Genomic DNA, 22006 nt, shown 5'->3' with positions numbered 1-22006 from the left:
GGCCCCCAAACAAGGATCAGGACCCCATTGTGCTGTACAAACAGTGTTTGTCCCAAAGTGCTAGGTGTCATCCACGATCCAAGATATGGACACAACGGGCCAATGGGCTGGAGGTGAGTGGGAAAAGGAGTAACAAAAAGAACTGATTTCAGAGTAGTAGCCGTGTTAGTCTGTATCAGCAGAAACAGCGAGGAGTCCTTGTGGCACCTTAGAGACTAACAAATTTATTTGGGCATAAGCTTTCATGGGCTAGAACCCCCTTCATCAGATGCATGGAGTGGAAAATACAGGAGCAGGTACATATTTATTAAAGGATGGGGGTTGCTTTACCAAGTGTAAGGTCAGTATAATGAGATAAATCAATTAACAGCAGGATACCAAGGGAGGAAAAATAACTTTTGAAGTGGTAAGAGAGTGGCTCATTACAGACAGTTGACAAGGTGTGAGTAACTGTAGGGAGAAATTAGTATTGGGGAAATTAGGTTTAGGTTTTGTAATGACCCAAATGCTCCCAGTCTTTATTCAGGCCTAATCTGATGGTATCCAGTTTGCAAATTAATTCCAGTTCTGTAGCTTCATGTTGGAGTCTGTTTTTGAAGTTTTTTTGTTGAAGAATTGCCACTTTTAGGTCTGTGGTGAAAAAAATCACAACTCACCATCCGCCGTATATCTTGTGGTTTTCAGATGCCCTGATACAGAAGACATGCAAGGACAATGCAAAGGGTGACATGTTCCCCACTGCTACATGTGGCTGTTCAGAGGCTCTGGAGAGCTGCAGTACTATCCATCCCAGCAGGGCATGGAAGGCCCACATACTGCTAGATAAAGCCAGGTAGAAATTCAAAGAATACTTTGGTCCACACAAAAATGACACTTAGAGAAGAAACATTTCCGAAAAAGCCAGTTGTCAGGAGAAACCACTGACCATTATATTACAGAGCTACGTGATAAAGCCAATTCCTGTGACTTCGCCCATGGGTTAATTATTAGCGGTATGACTGAGTAGCCAGGTTAAAGAAAGGTTATCATGAACAATGGGACTTGGCTTCTCAAAGAGAGTGGCTGGTGAAATCATACTTCCCAGATGAAAATGTTAACAAGCAGTGGAAGAACTGAAATGTACCTAGCTGAAATAGATACATGAGAATAAAGGCACATTACTCAGGTGAGTTAATCTATCAAGGCTTGACCTTGAAGTCCTAAGTTTAGTGCCTATAGCCATTCTATGCTTAGCTTCAGCCTCGACTGCCACCAAAGGTGCTGGCTGTGGTCATTACTAGCCCTCCTTTACTATCCATTACTGACCTCCTTCCCCATCTCGTACATGACATTGTCAATGGCTCTGAAGAGTAGACAGCAGCATACCAAAAAAACCCCAGAGGTTGAAAGGTGAGACACAATTTATTCCAGCTCTAAAACACCCACTGCTCTGCATTGTAGGATAAGAACATGCTCCTGCTTTTCAGCTTTAGATCTTTATGGCAGTTTGCCTGTTGTCCTGTGTACACATACAGTGCTACAGAAGCCATAAAAATAACTTGATTTAAGAAATCTCCACTGCTGAGATGTGAGCCACATTAGCGTTTCTCGTGGAAATGTTTTGCAGGATTTGATTTATGCTGTAAACCAGCTTGAGCTACTTTTAAGATACATTAGGTTGGACAATATGTCAAAATAACTCAAAGCTCTGAACTCCTCTACCTCCAACATGTCACTCTCTAGCCTGGAGACTGGAGCAGAGGAGAGCAAGCTCTAGTCTAGCGCACACCAGGAAGGGGAGTTAAGATTTTGACATTAAAGAAAAGAGGATGGGCAATTCAGAGTTCACTCTGCCACTTGATCCTCAGTTCATCTACTGTCCCTGTTAGGATCTGTTATAAAGAGCTGCACAGAGGCAGGGCCGGCTCCAAATTTTTTGCTGCCCCAAGCAAAAAAAATTTCCCATGCCCCCCTAGTCTCGCCCCAACTCCGTCCCTTCCTCACCCCATTCCAACCCCTTCCCCAAATCCCCATCCCTACCTCCTTCCCTGGGCTCGCCGCATTTCCCCTCCTATCCCTCCCAGGATTCCCTGGGAGAGAGGGAGGAGAAGCGGAGTGGTGGTGCACTCGGGGGAGGAGACGGAGGTGAGCTGGGGCGGAGCAGTTCCTCTGCCCCCCCGGGTTACTTCCTGTGGCCCTCCCTGTGCCTCCCACCGCTGCAGTTCACCTCCGCTCTGCCTGCTCCCCTGAGCACGCTGCCGCCACTCCACTTCTCCCCCTTGCCTCCCAGGCTTGCCACAAAACAGCCGATTCGCACGGCAAGCCTAGGAGGGAGGGGGGGAGAAGCGGAGCGGCAGCACTCTCGGGGGAGCAGGTGGCAGTGGAGCAGAGGTGAGCTGGGGGGAAGCGATTCCTCTGCCCCCCTGGGTTACTTCCTGCGGCCCTCCCTGTACCCCCCACCGCCACTGTTCACCTCTGCTCAGGGCCGGCTCCTGGCTTTTTGCGCCCCAAGCAAAAAAAACAAAGGGAGCTGGACTGCCACCCCTTGGAAAGTGCCGAAGCACTGGTGCCTAGAGCCAGCCCTGCACAGAGGAGGCCATTTGCAGTGCACATCACCACCAAATGTTATTGCTCCTACAAAATCCAGGTGATATGCTATGCACTACTAGCTATTTGCATATCTGCAGACTGGGACAGTGCCTGCAGAAAATATTGCACAGGTTGGTGAAATAATAATGATGCCTTATGCTTCTATAGCAGATTTCAGAGAGCGCTGCAAACATTCATGAATTCATCCTCCCTACATCCATGCGAGATGGGGATAATGTAATACTGACCTAAGTGGGGAAATGGAGATACAAAATGTTTTTAGATCTTTTTGAAAGCTTGGGCCAGATTATAAGAAATACTCATAAGTTAGTTGTGAGCATTCAGCAACTCTGCAAAGAAATCTCATATCATACTCGGATTCCATCCCTGCCTCAGGCCAAGCAACCACATGGCAAATCAGTGGAAGGAGCCAAGAATAGAATCCAGGTATTGGGGTCCTCAGGCTCCACAAACTCATCCATCCAAAGCTTGTAATGCTGGTTCCATAAAACTGAAGTACAACTTAATGAGCAAAGGCTAAAATGGCAGTCTGAACATCGAGCCCCCTTGCTTTGTTTGGTTTGTGTTGCATGCTCCATGTTGTTTTAATATAGGCTCTAATATGCAATGCATTTTTATTGCTTACTTTAATAACAATGACTGAGTGCTAAGAGCCAAGCCAAACAGGCCATGCCAAAAAGCCAAACACTTCACTTCAACTAGCAGAACGGATGCCTCTTTCCCCTACTCAAGTCTTACTTAGACATGTAAATCAAAGAGCTTACTAGGCCATTAGAGAAAGCAAAACAAACGGCTCCTCTGATGTCTGGACAGCAGCCAATGGGGGGCAGTTTCACTGGACTAGCTGCTGAAACTGCCATGGATTGGGTTGGTCTTTCTTGCTACGTTGCTCTCCACAGGAAAGAGAGTAAGCGACGAAGCATGGCTAAGCAAAAAGCGCCACCTCTTCCCAAGGTGCATAAAATGGAGCTTTGGGCTGATTTTCAGAGGTTTTCAGCCCCTGTAGATGCCTAGTACACCTGTAATAGCAGGAGTCGCTCAGGATCTTTGAAAACCAGGCCACTACTTACTGACTTGTTATTTTCAATAAAATTTGAAAATCCTCCCTCACCTGGTGCAAAATGAGTGTCACTGCATTGACTTAAGTGCATTTATACCCATTAACACCAGGTAGGGATCTAACCCAATTAACATGAGTGGAGTCACACCCGTTTACACCTACTGACTTAAACGGAGCTAGGCCCATTTACACCAGTTGGGGATCTGTCCTTGGCATGTGTCCATTTTTGTTGGCTCCCTTTCCTTATATTTTTCTGCCTAATTTTCCTTCCCCCTCCTTGTGTTACCCTCCCCGCCCCAACATTCTCCACCTTCTATGCCTCTCCTCATAGATGTTCCTTGTCATTCTCTGGGCTCTTCTTTCTCCTTATTTCTTCTCCTCATGCTCATTTTCACCCTTACAGTTTAGCCCTTTTCCTTCACATTTCTCTCCTCATAGATTTATTTTCATTTCTTTGCTCTTTGTTTTGTCTTTTAGGTGTCTTTTCCTTTCCTATAGGCCTCTCGCTCCTTTCCCATGGTCCGCCTCCAGTCCTCTTCTCTGGACCTCCATATAGAGCCCATTTTCTCCACAGCATCAGAAAAAGCCCAGTAGGTACCTCCAGCTGGGGGGGAGGAACATTACATTATATCCAAGAGCGATGGTTCCTGAGAGATGCCAAGTACTGTCCTGCCAGCATTAGTCTGGACTGTTTTCATCTGGATAGACAAGTTGAACCAACCATCTCAAGCACTGACAAGCAATTCACTAGTCTTCAAGCCATGTAATCGATCATTGCTCCCTAGCGATGGAGGCATTTTATTCTGCACAAGCCTGAAAATTATAAGTGCTTCAGCAAAGATGTCACGGGATGTAAACACGCACTCAGGTTTTTTCCTTTGGGATATGCATCCCGTTTTTACTTGTTAAGCTGTAAGCATCTGTAGCTGCCAGCTAGCCATGCTGTGGCCCATATAGAGATGCAGTCTCAGCTGGGACAAAAAATAAACCATCCTACAAGTTACAGAAGAGGCAGTCTGCTACTAATTGGTTCTGCCACTTTTTCCTTTGCAAAAGTTGAGCACACTGTAGGAACAAAGGACCACTGAGTGTTGGCCGTCCTACAGTACAGCTCTGTTTTTGCAGTGTTGGTGTAGCCATGTTGGTCCCTGGATATTAGAGAGAAAAGGTGGGTGAGGCCCAACTTCTGTTGGTGAGACAAGCTTTCAAGCTACCTGCAGAAGAGTTCTGTGTATGCTCAAAAGCTTGTCTCTCTCACCAACAGAAGTTGGGCCAATAAAAGATATTACCTCACCCATCTTGTTCTCTCTGTTCAGTTGTGGTGTATTAACTGTATACCTCAAAGGTCCTAAGGAATTTTCCCTCAGGAGATATTTGGGCTACATTTTATGCAGTAGCTTCCAAATTGTAACACCTCTGCCTTATGCATCCATGCAGCAGCCTGTCTGTGCATCTGTATAGGTTTGGGCAATGATCAGCTATGGGAGGAGGGCTGATCAGTCACTGAAGGAGAAACTATGATCCATTCTGAGTACACTGCAGAGTCGCTTCTAATTTGCCGCGCAGAACAATAATGCCTCAGACAGGCCAGAACTGCTGCATCATTCCTTCACCAGCTGTGATTGAATCTCACACACTCCCACTGCCCCAGTTAATCCCTGACTCATGCTTTGCCTTTCATTAACAATAAAGAAGACACATCTTTAAAAAAAAAATACAGCTGCCCAGTGTCTTGGGGTGTAACATCCCTCCTAGGACTCAGCGTTTAGAAATGACCTTCAGCCTCCTATGTCCACAGCAGGTGGGTAAGGAACTGTGCTATTATGGAAGAAGGTTGGGGACCGAGTACCGTAGCTTGGGATACAATTAGCTAAGCTAGGTGATCAGAGGCAAGACGAAAGCACTGTATGAGTGGTACATTTATGAATATATGCATAGTTTGTGTTTAATCATAGAGCAGTCTCTATCATGCTCAAGTGCGCTAAATATGCTCAAGCTGTGTATATTGTTTTACCAGTATGAGCCCTCGATAAATCACCTGTCACAGCCTCTCGTACATTTTAAAGCATTTATTGCTAATGGATTTTCACAATGTGGTTTAAAGGACGTTGTTATTAACAAACATAACTGCATACAGTAGTAAAATTGATAAGAATGGAAGAGGCATTTATAAATTCCACTTTACTTTCAACAGTTGCTAGGATTTTAATTGATTCAAAATAAAATGCAATTAACCTTGATTTTTCTTTTTGCTAATGCTAGACTATTACAATCTGAAGCTAAAAAGAATTTATAAGCATCATAGTCCTAATTCCGCGTTCCATGGTGCTGGTGAAAATCCAGTCAACTCTAATTGTGTCAGTGAAGTTACCTTGGTGTAAGAGAGCAGAATTGGCCTCACTATCTGCCAACTAATGCCTTTAAACACACCAAAAGCAAGGGAAAAAATTAAAAAGGGATGATTAATATCCCTTAATACTGATGATAACTTGAAAATTATTTATCTATTTCTAGACAACCAGTTTTTGCTAATGGACTGCTCTCCATTTCATTATCATTGCAATGCCTAAAGTACTTTGTTGTGTATAAATTAACTGTGGAATTATATTTCAGTGCCCTGCATCGATAGCACAGAATGCATGCTATTGCTTAAGGCTAGTCTCCACCTCAAGGATGGGGGTCGATAAACATTCATAGCACACAATGACGGGAAGTGTTATGAGTTGTGTTGTGGCTGCACCCTCAAGCTAGCATAACATTAAACGGACAATTGTGAAGTGGGATGTGAGAGGAAAACATTTTCATTTCTGAGCTTTACTAGCAGCCGATCCAGGCTGGGATTCATGTCTCTGGCAAAGGAGACAAGTGTTAATCACAGGAAAGCATTTGTTTGCTCAGTTACCAGAAAGTGTTTGTTAAACAAGGAATTTCTTGGGCTGGTTGGGCTTTCCGTTGAAGACACATGATGTCCACACCTCAGAATAAAGTAGAAAAGAGACAGGGGCTAGTAGCTAGGACACCAGACAGGGTCAGCAGACCTGGGTTCTGTTTCTGCCAATGAACTGTTCTATGACCTTGGGCCCGTTACTTCAGCTTTCTATGCCCCTATTTTGCTTCCCAAGCTTTGTCTAACTATTTAGATCAGGGGTCTCAAACATGCATGTGGCCTGCAGAGTTATTTGCTGCAGCCCATCAAGCTCCCCCGCCCCTCCCTGAGTTATTTCCTGCGGTCGCCAAGCTCCCCTCACCCGCCCCCACCCAGCGTGCCACGTTCCCGCTCCTCTGCCTACCTCCAGGCACTTCCCGCTGCCAAACAGCTGTTTGGTGGTGCTTAGCGCTTTCCAGGAGAGAGTGGGGAGCTGCACGCTCAGGGGAGGAAGCGGAGAAGAGGTAGGGGCTGTTTCATACTATGTATATGTACAGGGCCTCACTCCTCAAGCTGCCTCAGACACATACATATCTTAGTTCTATTATGACACACACAATGTACCAAACCGTATAGTTCTAGGTGAAGTTCACGGTCTGCTCCAGCTTGCACCCTAATGGTGACTGTATTTTATTCATTCATTATAATCATTCACTTTTCTTAATTAATTTCTGCACGTAGTAGGCTATAAATAATCGTTGTTGGTATTGCAAGGAAGCTGTGACTTTCTGAACAGAGAGAACCGAAATCTCAATTTGTCAGTAGCTGGTACAATGCAGCTGTTTTTCTAATTTTTATTGTTTTGATATTTTATAAGCACAGAAAAAAAGTATGACGTTTACAGAAAGTTTCTTCTTCCTAGATTCATGGAGTAATCATCGCTCAGGTGCCTCTGTGGCTCTCTTTGCATTCAGCACTTGTAGGTACTGGATTCTGGCTGATGTAGTTTTGTTTATATAGTTTAGCAGTGTAAATCCCTAACCCCCAGCAGTTCCCCAAAACAATCACCAATAATTTATCAGCTTCCCCCAGGGAACATCTTATTACTGGTGGAAAGGGCTCTGCAATGAAAATATTGTTTTATCCTTCTCAAAGTGCCCCTTGCCAAAGTCAGCCAAGAATCCAGAGGCACTTACCTTATTATGACTTTTGAATCATTAATATTCACCTAACATGCTATGCACACAAGACAGACACAGCCCTTCCTTAGGTTTTCGATTTCTATCGTGTCCAAGAATTGCTACTTCTATTTCTTAAGGCCCAATCCTGCTCCTGCTAAAATCCATGGGCTTGATTTTGCTCTAGTTACTCTGGTGTAAGTCAGGGGGTAACACCACTGAAAATCAGTGGAGTTACACAGATGTAAAAGTGGTGCAAGTGAGACATGATTCAGACTGCGTGGCCAAAATCCCATTGACATCCCTGGAAGCAGACAGGGTTGGATGCACAGTCCACCTGGCTTTACTCTTGTCTTGCATTCAGTGATTCGTGCTTCCACATTTCAGGCTCTGGGCTCTGTGTATATTAAAGCCCCCTGGATGTTCTGCATAACACGGCGAATGAAAAATTCTGCACAAATAGCTTCCAAAACAGCCTTCCCCAATGGATCCCTGCCACAGAGGGCAGAACACAAGGGCAGAGCCTTTTGGACAGTATGGGCATTACAAATGTACAGGAAATGTGTAGATGCTGTTGGGTTTCTTTTTCCCTTGGCTAAAGTAGTCCCAGGGCCAGCAATCAACAGCGATCCTGTGAGCAGAACTGGGCCTGAGTCCGTTAACATGCAAGGCGGGGAGGATGTCGCTCAGTCCTCCAGATTAATCCAATCTGCTGCCAGAGAGCCATTAACAACACCCAGTTTCTCTAGGGCCATCGAGTCTCTCAGTGAACTGAATGAAAAACAACAGCCAACAGCACATTGTTGCCCAGAGCATAAGGGAAACCATAGACAAAACTGTTAAAGGAGCACTGCGAACCTCAGGAGGCATCTGGGGGAGTTAGAATTTAATAGGCCGCGGGTGCCTCCATTGAACATGCCAGCTATTGACTATGCAGGGCCCTGGAGAACTGGGCCCAAGGCTAGTGAAAGGAAATGTTACCCTGACCTGCTTTCTTTATTCAATACGCAAACTAACCAAGCCTCCGTGGGCCTGATTCTGGTTTAGGGTCTAGCCTTGTTAACTAGGAGTGCCTGTGATGGTCATTGGCATTGCTCCCCTTTTATACAAGTAAGAGCAGAGTGAGGCCCAGCAGAAACCAGCTTTTGCAGGCATTTGTTCTTTTTTTTTTCTTTTGGTCTCCTTCTTTGCCCTTCAGTGCAAGAGGGGGATTCAACTTGTGATTTTTTGTTAGCTGGACACTGCCCCTTTAATGCAGAGTTGTGTTTTTCTTGCAATGCCCAGACCAAACGTTAGTGAAGCAATAACCAGGCCTGAAGAGAAGGCCCAGATGCTTGGGAGACGAGGCTGCTTTGCGCTTCCTGCAGTGATGGGGCAGTTCAAGAAGCGTTTGCTCTTTTACTACAAAAATCCAACTCCTGCAATGCTGCCAAGGTCAGTAGGTGCTTGGCCCAGCGCTGGCCAGGCAAGTCCGAGATTCTCAAAGGTGCATTTCACTTACACACCTAACTATTTCAAGATTTCCAAGTATTTTGGAGGGGAGGAGAAGGGGAGCTTGCTCTTCTAGCCAGCACAGTGCTTTCTACAACCTGCTTTTAGACATTAGCCCATTCGCCTGCGGAGACTTTGCCTATTGAGAATGGGAGATTATCTAGGGTACGTATCTGACCCCCACTGCCACAGTATCTGAGCACCTCACAGTCTGTTAGTGTGTATTTATCCTCACAACGCCCCTGGGAGGTAGGGCAGTGCTGCTCTCTTCATTTTGCAGATGGGAAAGCAGAAGCCCAGAGAGGATAAGTAACATGCCCCAGGTCACACAGCACTTCCCTGGCAGAGCAGAGAGAAAGGTGGTCTTATGTTTCACTTGCTGGTGGGGACTTAAAACATTGGGGTTCGTTTCCCAGCTCTGCCACCTATCAGTGGCGTAGCCGTGTTAGTCTGTATCCACAAAACCAACGAGAAGTCTGGTGGCACCGTAAAGACCAACAGATTTATTTGGGCATAAGTTTTCCTGAGTAAAAAACCCCACTTCTTTCCGTGCCTGCAGATGCACCTGAAGAAGTGGTTTTTTTAGCCACAAAAGCTTATGCCCAAATAAATTGGTTAGGCTTTAAGGTGCCACCGGACAGCTCTGCCACTGACTCAGTGTGTGACTTAGGGCCAGATTTTTGTGGGTATTTATTTAGGCTCTGGAAGATCCAGATAGGCACGTAGTGAAGGTTTCAAAAGCCCCTAGCTGGAATATTGGGCACTGGTAGGGAAGGTTGGAACCCAAAGATTTACAGCACCTCCTGCTCCCTGAGCCCCAGAGACCTGGGTGATACTGACATGATGAGTGCCCCCTGAGTGCAGGCAAATGTGGCCTTTTTCCAATACGCGAACAAAAGAAATGGAGGAGGAGTTAGGCACCTAGACGCTCTTGAAAGTCCCACTCGGTGCCGAGCTGCATTTTTAAGCATCTAAAGACCTTTTAAAAAATCTCTCTCTTAATCTCCTTGTGCCTCGGTTGTCTGTCAAGTGAGAATAGCAGCACTTCGCCCCGCTCATTAATGGCCGTGCTGAGATACGGGGGTGGTAGGGGCCAAACACGTAGGAAGAGAGGAGATTGGGGTTCTTTTGCCTTCTCTAAATCACAGACTTGTGAGGCAATTGTGTCCGCCTCGAAAGGATGCCCTGTTAAGGAAAAGAAGCTTTTAACGGAACATGCTCAGTGCAGCCGGCCTGGATGACACCTGAGCCTCAAGCATGGTCTATAACAGGTAGTCGATTACTTTTTGTCACGGTCCCAATGTTCTAGTCAAGGTCCAGACTCTGGAGAAAAAATTACAAAAATAATAATAAGTAAATAAAAAGATTTTGGGGTCTGTTCAAAAGCATCTGGCGGTCCAGATTTGGCCCATTGTCCACCTACTGAATACACCTGGTCTGTAACCACAGATCTACCAGTGGAGAAGTTATCAGCCATGTCGGTCACCAGGGATGTTAAAATGAATGGCTCCAGGTGGTGGTGTAATTGTTGTGTCGTTCCAGGGGTGGAGGCACATGCGTTGCTGTTGGCAAATTAGCAGGTCTCTCACTCAGAGTCCTATTATGAAGCTGATGGCAGCGTGCACTCCGAGTACGCCAGCCATTAACAGTGCCAGCTGTGTTTGATAGATGACCACTCTAAAATGCACTTGCAATGGGGTTGATCTCTAGCTTTTCCATTAAAAACTAAAATCTCATTTCCCTTCGCAGGAGACCTCTGCCACCCTTCAGCCCCGAGCTCTTTGGCTACAAGACTGAGGCTGAGTTGCAGACACTTCTGTCTTGATACGGGAAAACAGCCACATCTACCAGCTCTCAGGGAGCCCTGGCCATGACAATATCTTCCATGCATCCAAGCCGTAAAAGATGCTATGAAGCTCTGTATTCCAGCCTTCTCTTATCCATTCTTTCCCCAATAGCTCCCAACATTCAAACTTCCAGTTCAAGGGCAAATTTTCTATGCCTTGTACCATTGACACTCAACAGGCAGAGTTTCGGTAGTGTAACAGGCTAGCTAAGTGTATGGTGCCTCACCCCTAGTAGCCTGCCCACAAAGTGGATAAAAGCCCACTACTGCTACTAGCCACCAGAATTAGTGCTTTAGCTAAAGTGGGAAAGGCCTGTCCTGGAGCCCCTACAGGTCAACCAATGGTGGTGCTATTACATTAGTATCATGCTACAGCACAGACCCGCTTGACCACTCAGACACAATAGCACTAGAAGAAAAATACTTATAAAAAAAAAAGGGAAGTGCCTTGAAGTTCTTATGCATTCAAGACTCAGGCTCCTTTAAGGGTTTTATTCTGCAAGCTGATGGGCACCCGCTGAAGGCCACTGACCGCCCTGAGCTCCCTTTGGCTTTGGTGAGTGTTGAGAGCACTCAGACCCAGATCCCCCAAGGTATTCAGGTGAGCATTTCAAAGGCCTCACCATCTGTCTGAAAGGGGGCTGAAGACATGGGTGTATGTTTAACCTCTCAATAATAGTTGTAAATGGCAATAAAGAAAGATGCCTGTATTGCGACTTACAGTTTGACAGCTAAAATAAGGTCATGCATTTCCTGCTGAGAACCAGCAGACTCAACTCCTTAAAGATACGAGATTGGCGCAGCTCTGCAGTTGCCTTGCCTATGAATAGATGAGATTCCTGCTGTCCCAGTGAGTAATTCTGACTTCCTCCCTTTGCCTTGCAGAGCTGAGTCACAGGCATTCTGCACTCCAGTCATGCATTACTTACATGGTCTGAAAGGAAACTTTAACACATCCAATGAATCATCCGGGATTGGATCAGTTTTAAAGTTATTCCATTGGTATTTCCCTTCTATTGTAGCACATCTGCCAACACCTAAAACTTTGGCTAATCTGGACTCCTAAATGCATTCAGTTGTTGACATATACAGCTACTAATAAAATAATTAAAAAAAAATTCCTTTAAAATTCCCTTCAATAAACAAGTGATCCTTAGAGGATTGCTGTAGCACTTCAGAGCTGCTAATTTTGTCAGACTGCTTCCTTGTTTTGGAGTTGCTTATTTAAAGAACCCAAAGTTAAAAATGTTTCAATAGCCAGCCTTTAACTACAGAACTTAAACTGCAGGTTTCATGCCAAGACATTATTTGCACAGCAGTGAAGTGAACGGCCCCTTGCTCTCTCGTTCTGTCTCTCACAGAGGCGCACACATTCCTTTTCCGACCAAGATAAAAATAAAATGCCTCCAAAGCAGAGACAAAACCATAACAGTGTTAAGTAAAGAAAACACGGCATTAATGTACTGCCTGCGCCAGGCCGTCAGCTTCACAATGTAGCAACAGCTCCTGAGCAGGACACAGCCGGTTGCTACCTCACTTTTCCCAGGTGTCAAAGCTAAATCCTGTTGGTCCATTGACGGCTCAGTATTTAAAAGAAAAGGAAACATCTGGAAGAGCAGAAAATGCTCCAGCAGAATTTGGGAGAATTTAAATATAAACATAAAACAAATAGAAACATTTCTCTCTGCTGGTCTTGCAATGTGATAGAGTGTAACTATTTTGGACCTTTCACGCATTATTCCCATATCTTCAATCTTCAAACCACAATTTGAAGACTTCAGTAACTCAGGCATAGGTTAGGGGTTTGTTATAGAAGTGGATGGGTAGGGTTCTGTGGCCTGCTTTGTGCAGGCGGTCGGACTAGATGATCACATTGGTCCCTTCTGACCCTAGAATCTATGAATCTATGAACTGTGAGGTGTTATTCGTTTGGGCCTCTTATCACTGAAATCCATCCCATTCCATAGCTCATTGAGGTCATTTTTTGTTTGTCCTTTACATGGCATTTCTCCAATGCTTTTCGTACTAGATGATCCAAAATCTTGTTTGTATCAGTTTATATTGGTAATAAAGTCATTGCTAAATTTAGCAGTTCATTACTGAAATGCAGCCACCTCTGGGGTGAAACACAGCAGCTGGTTTAACAGCCCACAGCAACAGTGTTGACCATTGTTTGCCAACAGTTACTACACAATAGGATATGAGAAACCAGTTTTTACACTGTATTTGGAATGGACTATAACTCTGGTACCTGCTGGCAAATACTGATTTTTTTTAAATAGAGACTACTGTGGTTATTCATGGAGTAGTTTTTACCCTACTACCCCTGTGTGTAAACCCTCTCAGAAAACTAAACATTCCCTACCTGGTGTGTCCTTTTCTTTTTGCCCTCTCATTGGCTACCTACGGAACATGAACATTGCTCTGTTGCCGCGATGGGCATCTTTAATGATCACCCGGGTAGGCTAAGCACAGTACTGGGAATAGGGTTTGCTCGCTCATCCATGCCACTCTGCTTCTCAGACGGCAACCCCTCCCTGCAGCTGAACAAAAGAACCCCAAAACAACACCGCATGCTGATGCGGTGCAAATTCTCAGTAACAAGGGTGGCTTGAAAGCACATTGCTCTTTCCATAAGATGTTATGCTTTGGCGACGTGGTTGGAAAATGGGGAACTTTTTTACAAACATGTTTACCAGTTTCCATCGAGGCTTTGTTTCAGCTGAAATTTTCTGCCCAGGTCTAATCCACTGCCCTGCTTTAGTACCTGACAGTCAGGGATTTCAAAGCCGTTTAGAAACACAAATGAACTGAGCATCACAACCATCCTGGGAGCCAGACAAGCAGTACTGTCCCCATCTTACAAACCAGAAAGCAAAGTGCTGAGCAGTTAAGTGATTTACTGGCTGTCACACACAAGCCAGTGCAGAACTTGGATCAGAACTCAGCTCTCCTGATGCCCGGCCTCAGGCTTTAAGCACTACGCCATGTGGCCTCTCAGCTTATGGCAACATTGCAGCCTGTGGCTATGTGCTTCCCAGACCCATGCTCACTCTGCTCGAGTGAGCTTGCTAAGCATAGCAGGGTGGCTGCTTGGACTAGCTGCCTCAATACAGACTCTCCCAACCTCCAGCCCAGGGTGTATAGTTGGTGGCTATTCCGAGCTGCTGGTACTGCCACACTGCTGCTTTTAGTGCATTAGCTCAAGCTCTCCAAACCTGCACGACATAGGACAGTTTTTGGCCATCAGCCTATGGAAATGAGAGGACTTAAATAGTCATGTCATAAGAGCCTGTTGCACTCTGTAGCGATCTTTTCCTTGGCAGCACGGATAGTATCATACTTGCTCTGCAAAGACTATGCCTCATGACAGTTGTGAGGCAAGCCTATGGAGATCAAGTGTCTGCACTTCCAATTAACTGAGTGATGTTCATTGGGAAACAATATCTTTCCATTTCACCCAAGGGAAACCATGTGGGTGGGAGGCAAATGCCATTGACAGTAACGGGAACTGTGTGTGCATATTGCAGGGGTGATTAAAATAGCTGAGGACCAAGGGACAGTGATCATCAGTGACAAGATTCTGGGAGTTGAGAGTACTCAGCACCTCACAGGATTTGGCCCTTACTAAAGAGACCATGAAGTGCAGTTTGGCTTGGTCGTGAAGTTTACAATAGAAATCACCTTTGAAAGGCGCAGATGAGAAATGATTTGTTAGTTTTTCCTTTATACTGAAGGTCAACTTCCCCTTGTGGCTTGAACTACAAATTCTTATTCCTGAGGTCCATGAAAATGGTAAGTACCATGGACGACACTCCCCGGCCCAGAAAACCTAGAGTAGATACAAGCTGCCATGAGCCACGCACGATGACAGTCAAAGCCCACACAGAGACACAAGATCCACAGGTCTCATGCAAATAAATAAATGCAGAGAGGATGTGGATCACTCACTATTTAGGGTACGGCTGAGTTCCAAATCCCATGTTAGAACTTCAGTGACTGCAGAAGGAGCTACACTAGAGTGAAGCTTAATCTGTTAATGTTTGTAAAGCTCCTTGAGAGCCTTGCTTCATGCTGCTATTGCAGGAGCAATAGCAGCATGAAGTGCATAAAGCCATGGATGAAATGAAATTAAGCATATTCTAAAAGGACTTTTATAGAGCGCAGTGGATAGAAAACAGAATCGCTGATGACTCTGTCCTTCATTTGCACTTAAAAAGAGGCTGGACTCAAGTAAGGGGGTGGGCGGGGGAATCTCCTACCCAGCCTCAAATACACCATTGAGCCAGCTTCCACAAAATGCTCGCTACTTTCAGATTCTCCTTCTAGAGCAATATAGAGTAGGGGCTTGAGAAGATGGGTGAAACATCCCTGGCTTCCCCTCCACTACAGGCAACTAAAAGCCTCCTGCGCCCACTCCTTAGAATCTCCGGCACCCTTATTTATAACCAGGAATGCTGCTGCCTGGAATCTCCATCCTTCCACTCTTTATACAGTAACACACCTGGTTAAGCAAAGATGTCACTCGTGGCTATCTACAGGGGAGTCTGGGCAGAGAGTAGAGGCAGTTATTAGGGGGAAACGCTTTGAAAAATGGGCAGGCTCCTCCTGAAAGCAGCCTGCAGCCTCCATAACTCACATGCAGAGGGACTGCCTGACAAACGTTCACAGGTGAATTTCCAAGCCGCAGAAGCCGGCCTTTAATCCGCTACAACCGACTGCACTAGTTACCTTGGGCTGCCGTATCCCTTCCACTTTTAGTCTTGATATTCAGGAGCCATGGCATACTTGACTGATCTTTTTTTTTAAGTAGCTTATATTGCAGCCATCAAACTCTGGGTCATCGGCCTTACCTGGGAATTTATCCCTGTCTGGCATTCAGCTTGGGGAGATGTAGCCAGCCACAGTGAAACTGGAATGGAATTTCTTCAAGCTCAAGGATTCAGAGGAAAGTGATCATCACAGAATCATAGAAATGTAGGGCTGGAAGGACCTCGCGCGATTACCTAGTCCAGCCCCCTGTGCTGAAGCACGACCAAGGATACCTAGAATAATAAGGGCCACACTTTTCTAAAGCTACTCAACTTGTATGAGGGGGGGGAAGGTACTGAGAGACATTGAACCAAACTGCAAACTTTGTATATGATGGAATCCACTTCAAGACAGGGAGTGTGGCAGCACCCCCAGTTCCAGCACCTATGAAGCCACTAGTGATTTGTGATGCCTAACCTGAGTCTTAAAGGGCCCTGATTTTTTTTTAAAGTGCTGAATATATGCCCTGCAAGGCAACTCAAGTCAGGCACCCAATAATGGAAGCATCCCAAATCACTAAGCATGCGTGAAAACTTGGTCTAATTTTTACTGTCCGCCTACTCATAGGTTGCTGCTCTCCTTCTAGCTCCTATTGCAAATTCCCGCACATGGTAAACATTCTCTGTTTTCACGCTACCAGCTCTGAGCTTACGTAGAAAGAAGAAAAAAAATCTCAACGATCATCGCTAAAGGAAGACTTGGGCAAGTGGGATTTCATCCATCTCCTCCAGAAAGAAGTGTTTAACCTGCTAATAAAATTAAGTTCTCCTTAACAACCATATTTCCTCTGCTGAATAGCTATTTACTAAAGTGTTCCCGCAGCTAACCAGAGTTCCACTGACAGGATCAGAAGCTTTGGCTGTGAAATTCAGGTATTTCCTGCAGCCACTGGCTTAATTCACATCACGTGGCTCATGTACAATTCCTATCTGATTGGATGCAACACAGAAGAGAGCTGTGAACTGGTGGCAGTTGATACTATTACAGAACAGTTCAGCTGGTACCCCCGCAAGCGAGCATTCAAGCTGTGCTTGAAACACATCATGCTAATTCCTCTTCAGTAGGGGGTCTTGGCCTGAAAGCTTTGCTCACATGAGTCAACTCTGTTCTACAGTCCACAGGTTCTTATGCCGCACAGCACTGGCCTATCTGAGCCCCTTCCAGTGGGGTACTAAGTGACACGACGACCCTTTGTCAGGCCTGGTTTGGGCTCGCTCATGCTCTCCTGTTGGGTGGTGAGGGGAAGGGAGAATTGTGTGTGCAGTGCAGGGTTTTGGTTTGGTAAGGTTTTTATGGTTGTCGGTTTGTTTGTTAACGTCCATTCTGCTTGGCAGGTCGAAGAAGCATGCCTCGTGCTTGGAGCAGAAGGCGGGGAGGTTGCCGATGGTCGTTAGTTCCTGGGGTAGTTCATTCCACAGGTTCAGAACGGCCCCCTCAGAAAGCTGTTTCCCTCTCAAACATTGACTTACAGGTTCAAAAGTGACAAGCTATTTTAGGCGCCTCCATTTTGTGTGTCCAGCTCAAAATACCATAAAGGAGCCTGGCTTTCAGAAAACGCCAAGCATGACTGAGAAAATCAAACCCTTCAAAGGCACCTTGAATTGGGCACTGAGAAACCGAGGCACCCAAAATCTCTAGTCACTTGACAATTTAGGCCATGGCCTTCAAGGAGACTTAGAGGGATCTGGGTCCTCCACACACATGGCGCCCAGATCCCATGGCAGTATGGCTCAGAGCAGCAGGGAGTGTGGAACACTGCTAATTGCTGCCAGCCCGTCACGCAAGCAGGAAGCTCCACTATGAACCTCTCCTGTTGCAGAGACAGGAGTGGGAGTCACATAACTTGTGTAGCTGGCATGTGCGGCACAACTGACCATGACTGAGTAAGGTTTTTTGGGGGGAAGGCCCTGTATAGGCTTTATCCAACCTCCTCAGTATCTATTACCCATTGGGGTGACTTGATCAAACTAGAATTACCTACATAGGGAGAAACTATTTGATAGTAGGGAAACTTTCATGCAGCAGACAAAGATGTTACAAAAGCCAATGGCTGGACGTTGAAGTCTGCAGTAAGATAAGAAATAAGATGCACATTTTTAACCGAGAAGGATTAACTATTGGAACAGAGTGCCAAGGGCTTTTTACCAAGACTGGGGGGTCTTCCTGAAAGACAGAATCTAGTTCAAGCCCAAGTTGCCCGGCCAAAGGCAACAATCACTGGTTATGTCTACAGTGCAGCCAGACACCTGCAGCTGGCCATGCCAGCTTGCGGGACTCGAGCTGCGTAATTGTTTCACTGCAGTGTAGAACTCCAGGCTCATGCTGGAGCCCGGGCTCAGGGACCCTCTCACCTCACCGGTCCTAGAGCCCAGGCTCCTAGCCTGGAAGTCTACACTCCAATGAAGCAGCCCCACAGCCCGAGACCAGCTGTTAGTGCCTATGTTAGTGCTGCAGCCCTAAGCAGTTTTGCCCTGGCCTCCATGTTCAGGAAACGAGCATGCACGTACTCTCAAGCGAGAAGCATTACCCGAAAGTTACCGTTGGGGCTAGGCAAATTTTGTGGTCAGCCATTTCCAGGAAACCCCCCCCACCCGAGGGTGGTAATGAGGCACCTGTAAATCTCCTAATTAGGAGAAACCTGGCCAAAAAACTGAACACGTCATTACCCTTATAAATTGCCCCACCGTGCAAGGGTGGGCAGGGAGAAAGAAACGCAGAAGCCCGTACCCGTAACCGAGCCTGATCAACTCGAAGTCTCCCTTGGCTCCGTGTTCTCAGAAGCCTACCCGTCTGCCAGTGGTAATGAAACGTTTGTGGTTTGTGTGTGTAAGTATGCCTAGCTGCTAATTTTGCTAATTCTGCTAACTAACTGAGCCTGTAATCGTGTTGTAAGCCGGAGACAAAAGCCGATCTCAGCCGCCCCAAGGCTCCTACTAGGGGAAACCCGTTGACCAGGAAACCTTGAACGCAAGGGGGATTGACCAGAGTCTCACGGCAATCTTTAACTGTCTTATTGCATTTTTTTTACTTAGACGAGTAATTGCATTTATGCTTAATAATAGCACCAATAGCACCTTTACTAACCCTTGGAAGGACCTGAATAACTACTGGGACTTAGAGAGGTACCAGGGTCAGCTTCTGTTTGTAATTGCAGTATTTTTATTATTTGTTCTAGTATTATATTGTAGGCCCAAGTTGTAACTAGTATTAAGTTGTTCCTCATCCACACTTGTGACCCATTCAATAAACCCTCAATTTTAACCCCACGACTCATTGTTTGCGTTATCCCCATTGCTACCTTCAGGGCACTTGTCACCCCTCCCGAGGACATCCAGTGATCGAGCCTCCGCCCTATCCCAACGCTCATTACCCGGTAGATAACGGGCACCTTGTGACCATACCGGTGGAGCGAGGGGCGAGAGTAATCAGTGATCAACACCAGCGAGCCTAATTCAGCTGGCACGGGACACGCATGGGTTTTTTTACTGAAGTGTAGACATAGCCAGTATGTACACTCTATGGCTTGTGTGATGAAGAAGGTTGGATTAGATGATCAGATTGGTCCCTGGCCTTAAGCTCCAGGAATGTTTTCTCTTTGGAAGGAGTGGGGTGTGAAGGGGGAGGCTGGGGAGAATCTTTCAAAAATTACAAAAAATTTAGTTTAAAATATAAACATTCCCCTTTAACATTAAAATGCTTCAAAACAGTAACTCAAAACAATCAATAAAAAAGGTCCATGTTTGTAACCGTGCCTGGCCTTTCCTGTTTTCAGCACTAACAATGTCCCACTGGAGTAGCTTTTTGGTCTCCAGCCTATTTATTGGTGTGCTAATGCTCTCTGTGCTACACATAAGAATCAAAGCAGAAAGATAAAGCTAATCACATCCACAGGCCTTGCCAAGGAAAACAGGCACCCCCTTCCTTCTTACCTCGGTACCAGGGGAAGACATTTGCAGTTGTTAGAGGAGGAAATGCTTGTAAATCAAGAGAGTTCTGTGCTAGGGATTCTTAGGATGTGGTATTGTAGATATCAGAGGTGTCAAAGCAGGAAGCGCTGAATCAAACTGCTAACTACAAGAGCAACGAGTCTCCAGGACAGGCAGTAGAGAGGAAGGATGATTTTGCGATTAAGGCACTCGACTAGGACTTAAGAGCTCTGGGGTGAATTCTTAGCTCCGCCACAGATTCCTTGGGTGACCTTTGGAAAATCACATCTCTTTATACCTCAGTCCCTAGTCTGAAAAATGGGGATAATTCACATTCCTTTCTCCTTCCCTTGGTCTGTCTATTCTATTTAGATTGAGAGCTCTTCTAGGGCTTTTCTATACAGGGAAATTTACCCATAACTATTCTACTATTGCTGTTCCGGAATAACTCCCCAAGTAGACATGCTTATTCCATAATAGCTATAACACTGTCAGCTCACACCCTGTCTTATTCCAGAATAACTTCTCCATGTAGACAAGCCCTTATCATGTGTATGTACAGCATAATGGGGCCCTGAACTCAGTTGGGGTTTCTAGGCAGCACTATAGTACAAATAATAATTCAGAAGGCATGAAAGAATGAAATGACGGAGCTGAATTGTTACAAAAAATAGCGTCATTAAAATGGGCTAGAAGGTAGCAATGTCCTTATTTTTAAGAAAGGTGCTCAGGGTGATCCTTAGAATAACAGAGCAGTAAGTCTTACCGCAAAACCAGGTAAACTGATATGTAAAAACAGAATTGTAAAACACCTTGTTGAACATGATATAATAGAGGCAAACCAGCAGGGTTAATGCTGAGGAAAACCATGCATCTCTAATCTACTAGAGCATGGCATAGGCTTCTAGTGGCTAAAGAAGAACTAACTGATATAAATTATATGGACTTTCAAAAAGCTTAAATGGCAAGAGGCAATCACTGTAGAACTCAATAAAAACCTTTATTCAATGCACAGAAGTGGTTAAAAATGCAAGTAAACCATTCGAATGTATAAGAAACGAATGAAGAATAATACAGAGAATATGACAATGCTATTTTATAAATCAATGAGAAATCCTCACCTGCAATACTGCCTTCTGTTCTGAGCTCACAAAGGATGCAGCAGAAACAGAGGAGTTCAGAGAAGGGAGACAAAAATGAGCAAAGGCCTGGAAAGATTTCCGTCTGAAGAGACGGTAAAGATTGGGGCTGTTTGGTTTAAAGAGGAGATGAATAAGAGAGGACATGAGGGAGGTATACAAAACAATGAATGGTATCGAGAAGGGAAATCGGATGCCAGTTTATCCGCTCTCATAATACAAGAACAAAGGCCTATTCAATGAATTCCAAAGGCAACACATTTACAACTGAGAAAAGGAAATACTTTTTTATATACCATAGATCGGGGTGGCCACATGCAGCTCTTTTACCGTTAAAGTGCAGCTCACAGAGCCCCCACGTCTTCCCCATTCTCCACCTACCTGACTGGGGGTCGGGGGAGCTCAGGACCTCTGTCTTGCAGTGGGGTGGTGGGCTAGGGGCTTCTGCCCAGCAGGGAAGGGGCGTGTCTCAGGGCTTCTGCCCAGCGAGGATGGAGGGAGTGTCTCAGGGCTTCAGCCCCGCAGAGCACACCTGCTTGAGCTTGAGGCTTAAGCAGGAGCAGGGCTGAAGCCCCAAGTCCTGGCAGGTGTACCCCAGCACTTGAACTTCTGAAGATTGTTGTATGCAGCTCAGAAGGTCAGTAAGTTTGGCCGTCCCTGCCATCGATAATTAGCTGGTGGAACTCATTGCCACAAGATGCTATTGAGGCCAAGAGTTTAGCAGCATTCAGGAAAGTATAGTGAATTAGGTGCATAATGAAAACATTCACAGTTAAGTTAAAAATAGAAGAGATATAAAGCTTCTTGTCTTAACATGTAGGCCAGGGGTCGGCAACCCCACCTATGGAATATGTGTCAAAGATGGCACGCGAGCCGATTTTTAATGGCATGCTGTGTGCCATTAAAAATCTGTCCTGGCCCGCCCTTCTCTGCCCTCCGTTCCTCCTTCCCTTGCAGGGGCAGGGGGCAAGGGCAGCAGCTTGGTCCTGCTGGCTCCCCTGCGTCTTCCCATAGTGTGCTGGGTTCCTGCCCCTCCTCCTACTCCTCCTCTCCGTCCCTCCTTCCCTGCCGGCCGATCAGCTGATGGCCCTTGCGAGGG

Source organism: Gopherus flavomarginatus, chromosome 12 (assembly GCF_025201925.1).
Source record: "Gopherus flavomarginatus isolate rGopFla2 chromosome 12, rGopFla2.mat.asm, whole genome shotgun sequence".
NCBI classification, from domain to species: Eukaryota; Metazoa; Chordata; order Testudines; family Testudinidae; genus Gopherus; species Gopherus flavomarginatus.
Note: the sequence above shows the minus strand (reverse complement) of the source record.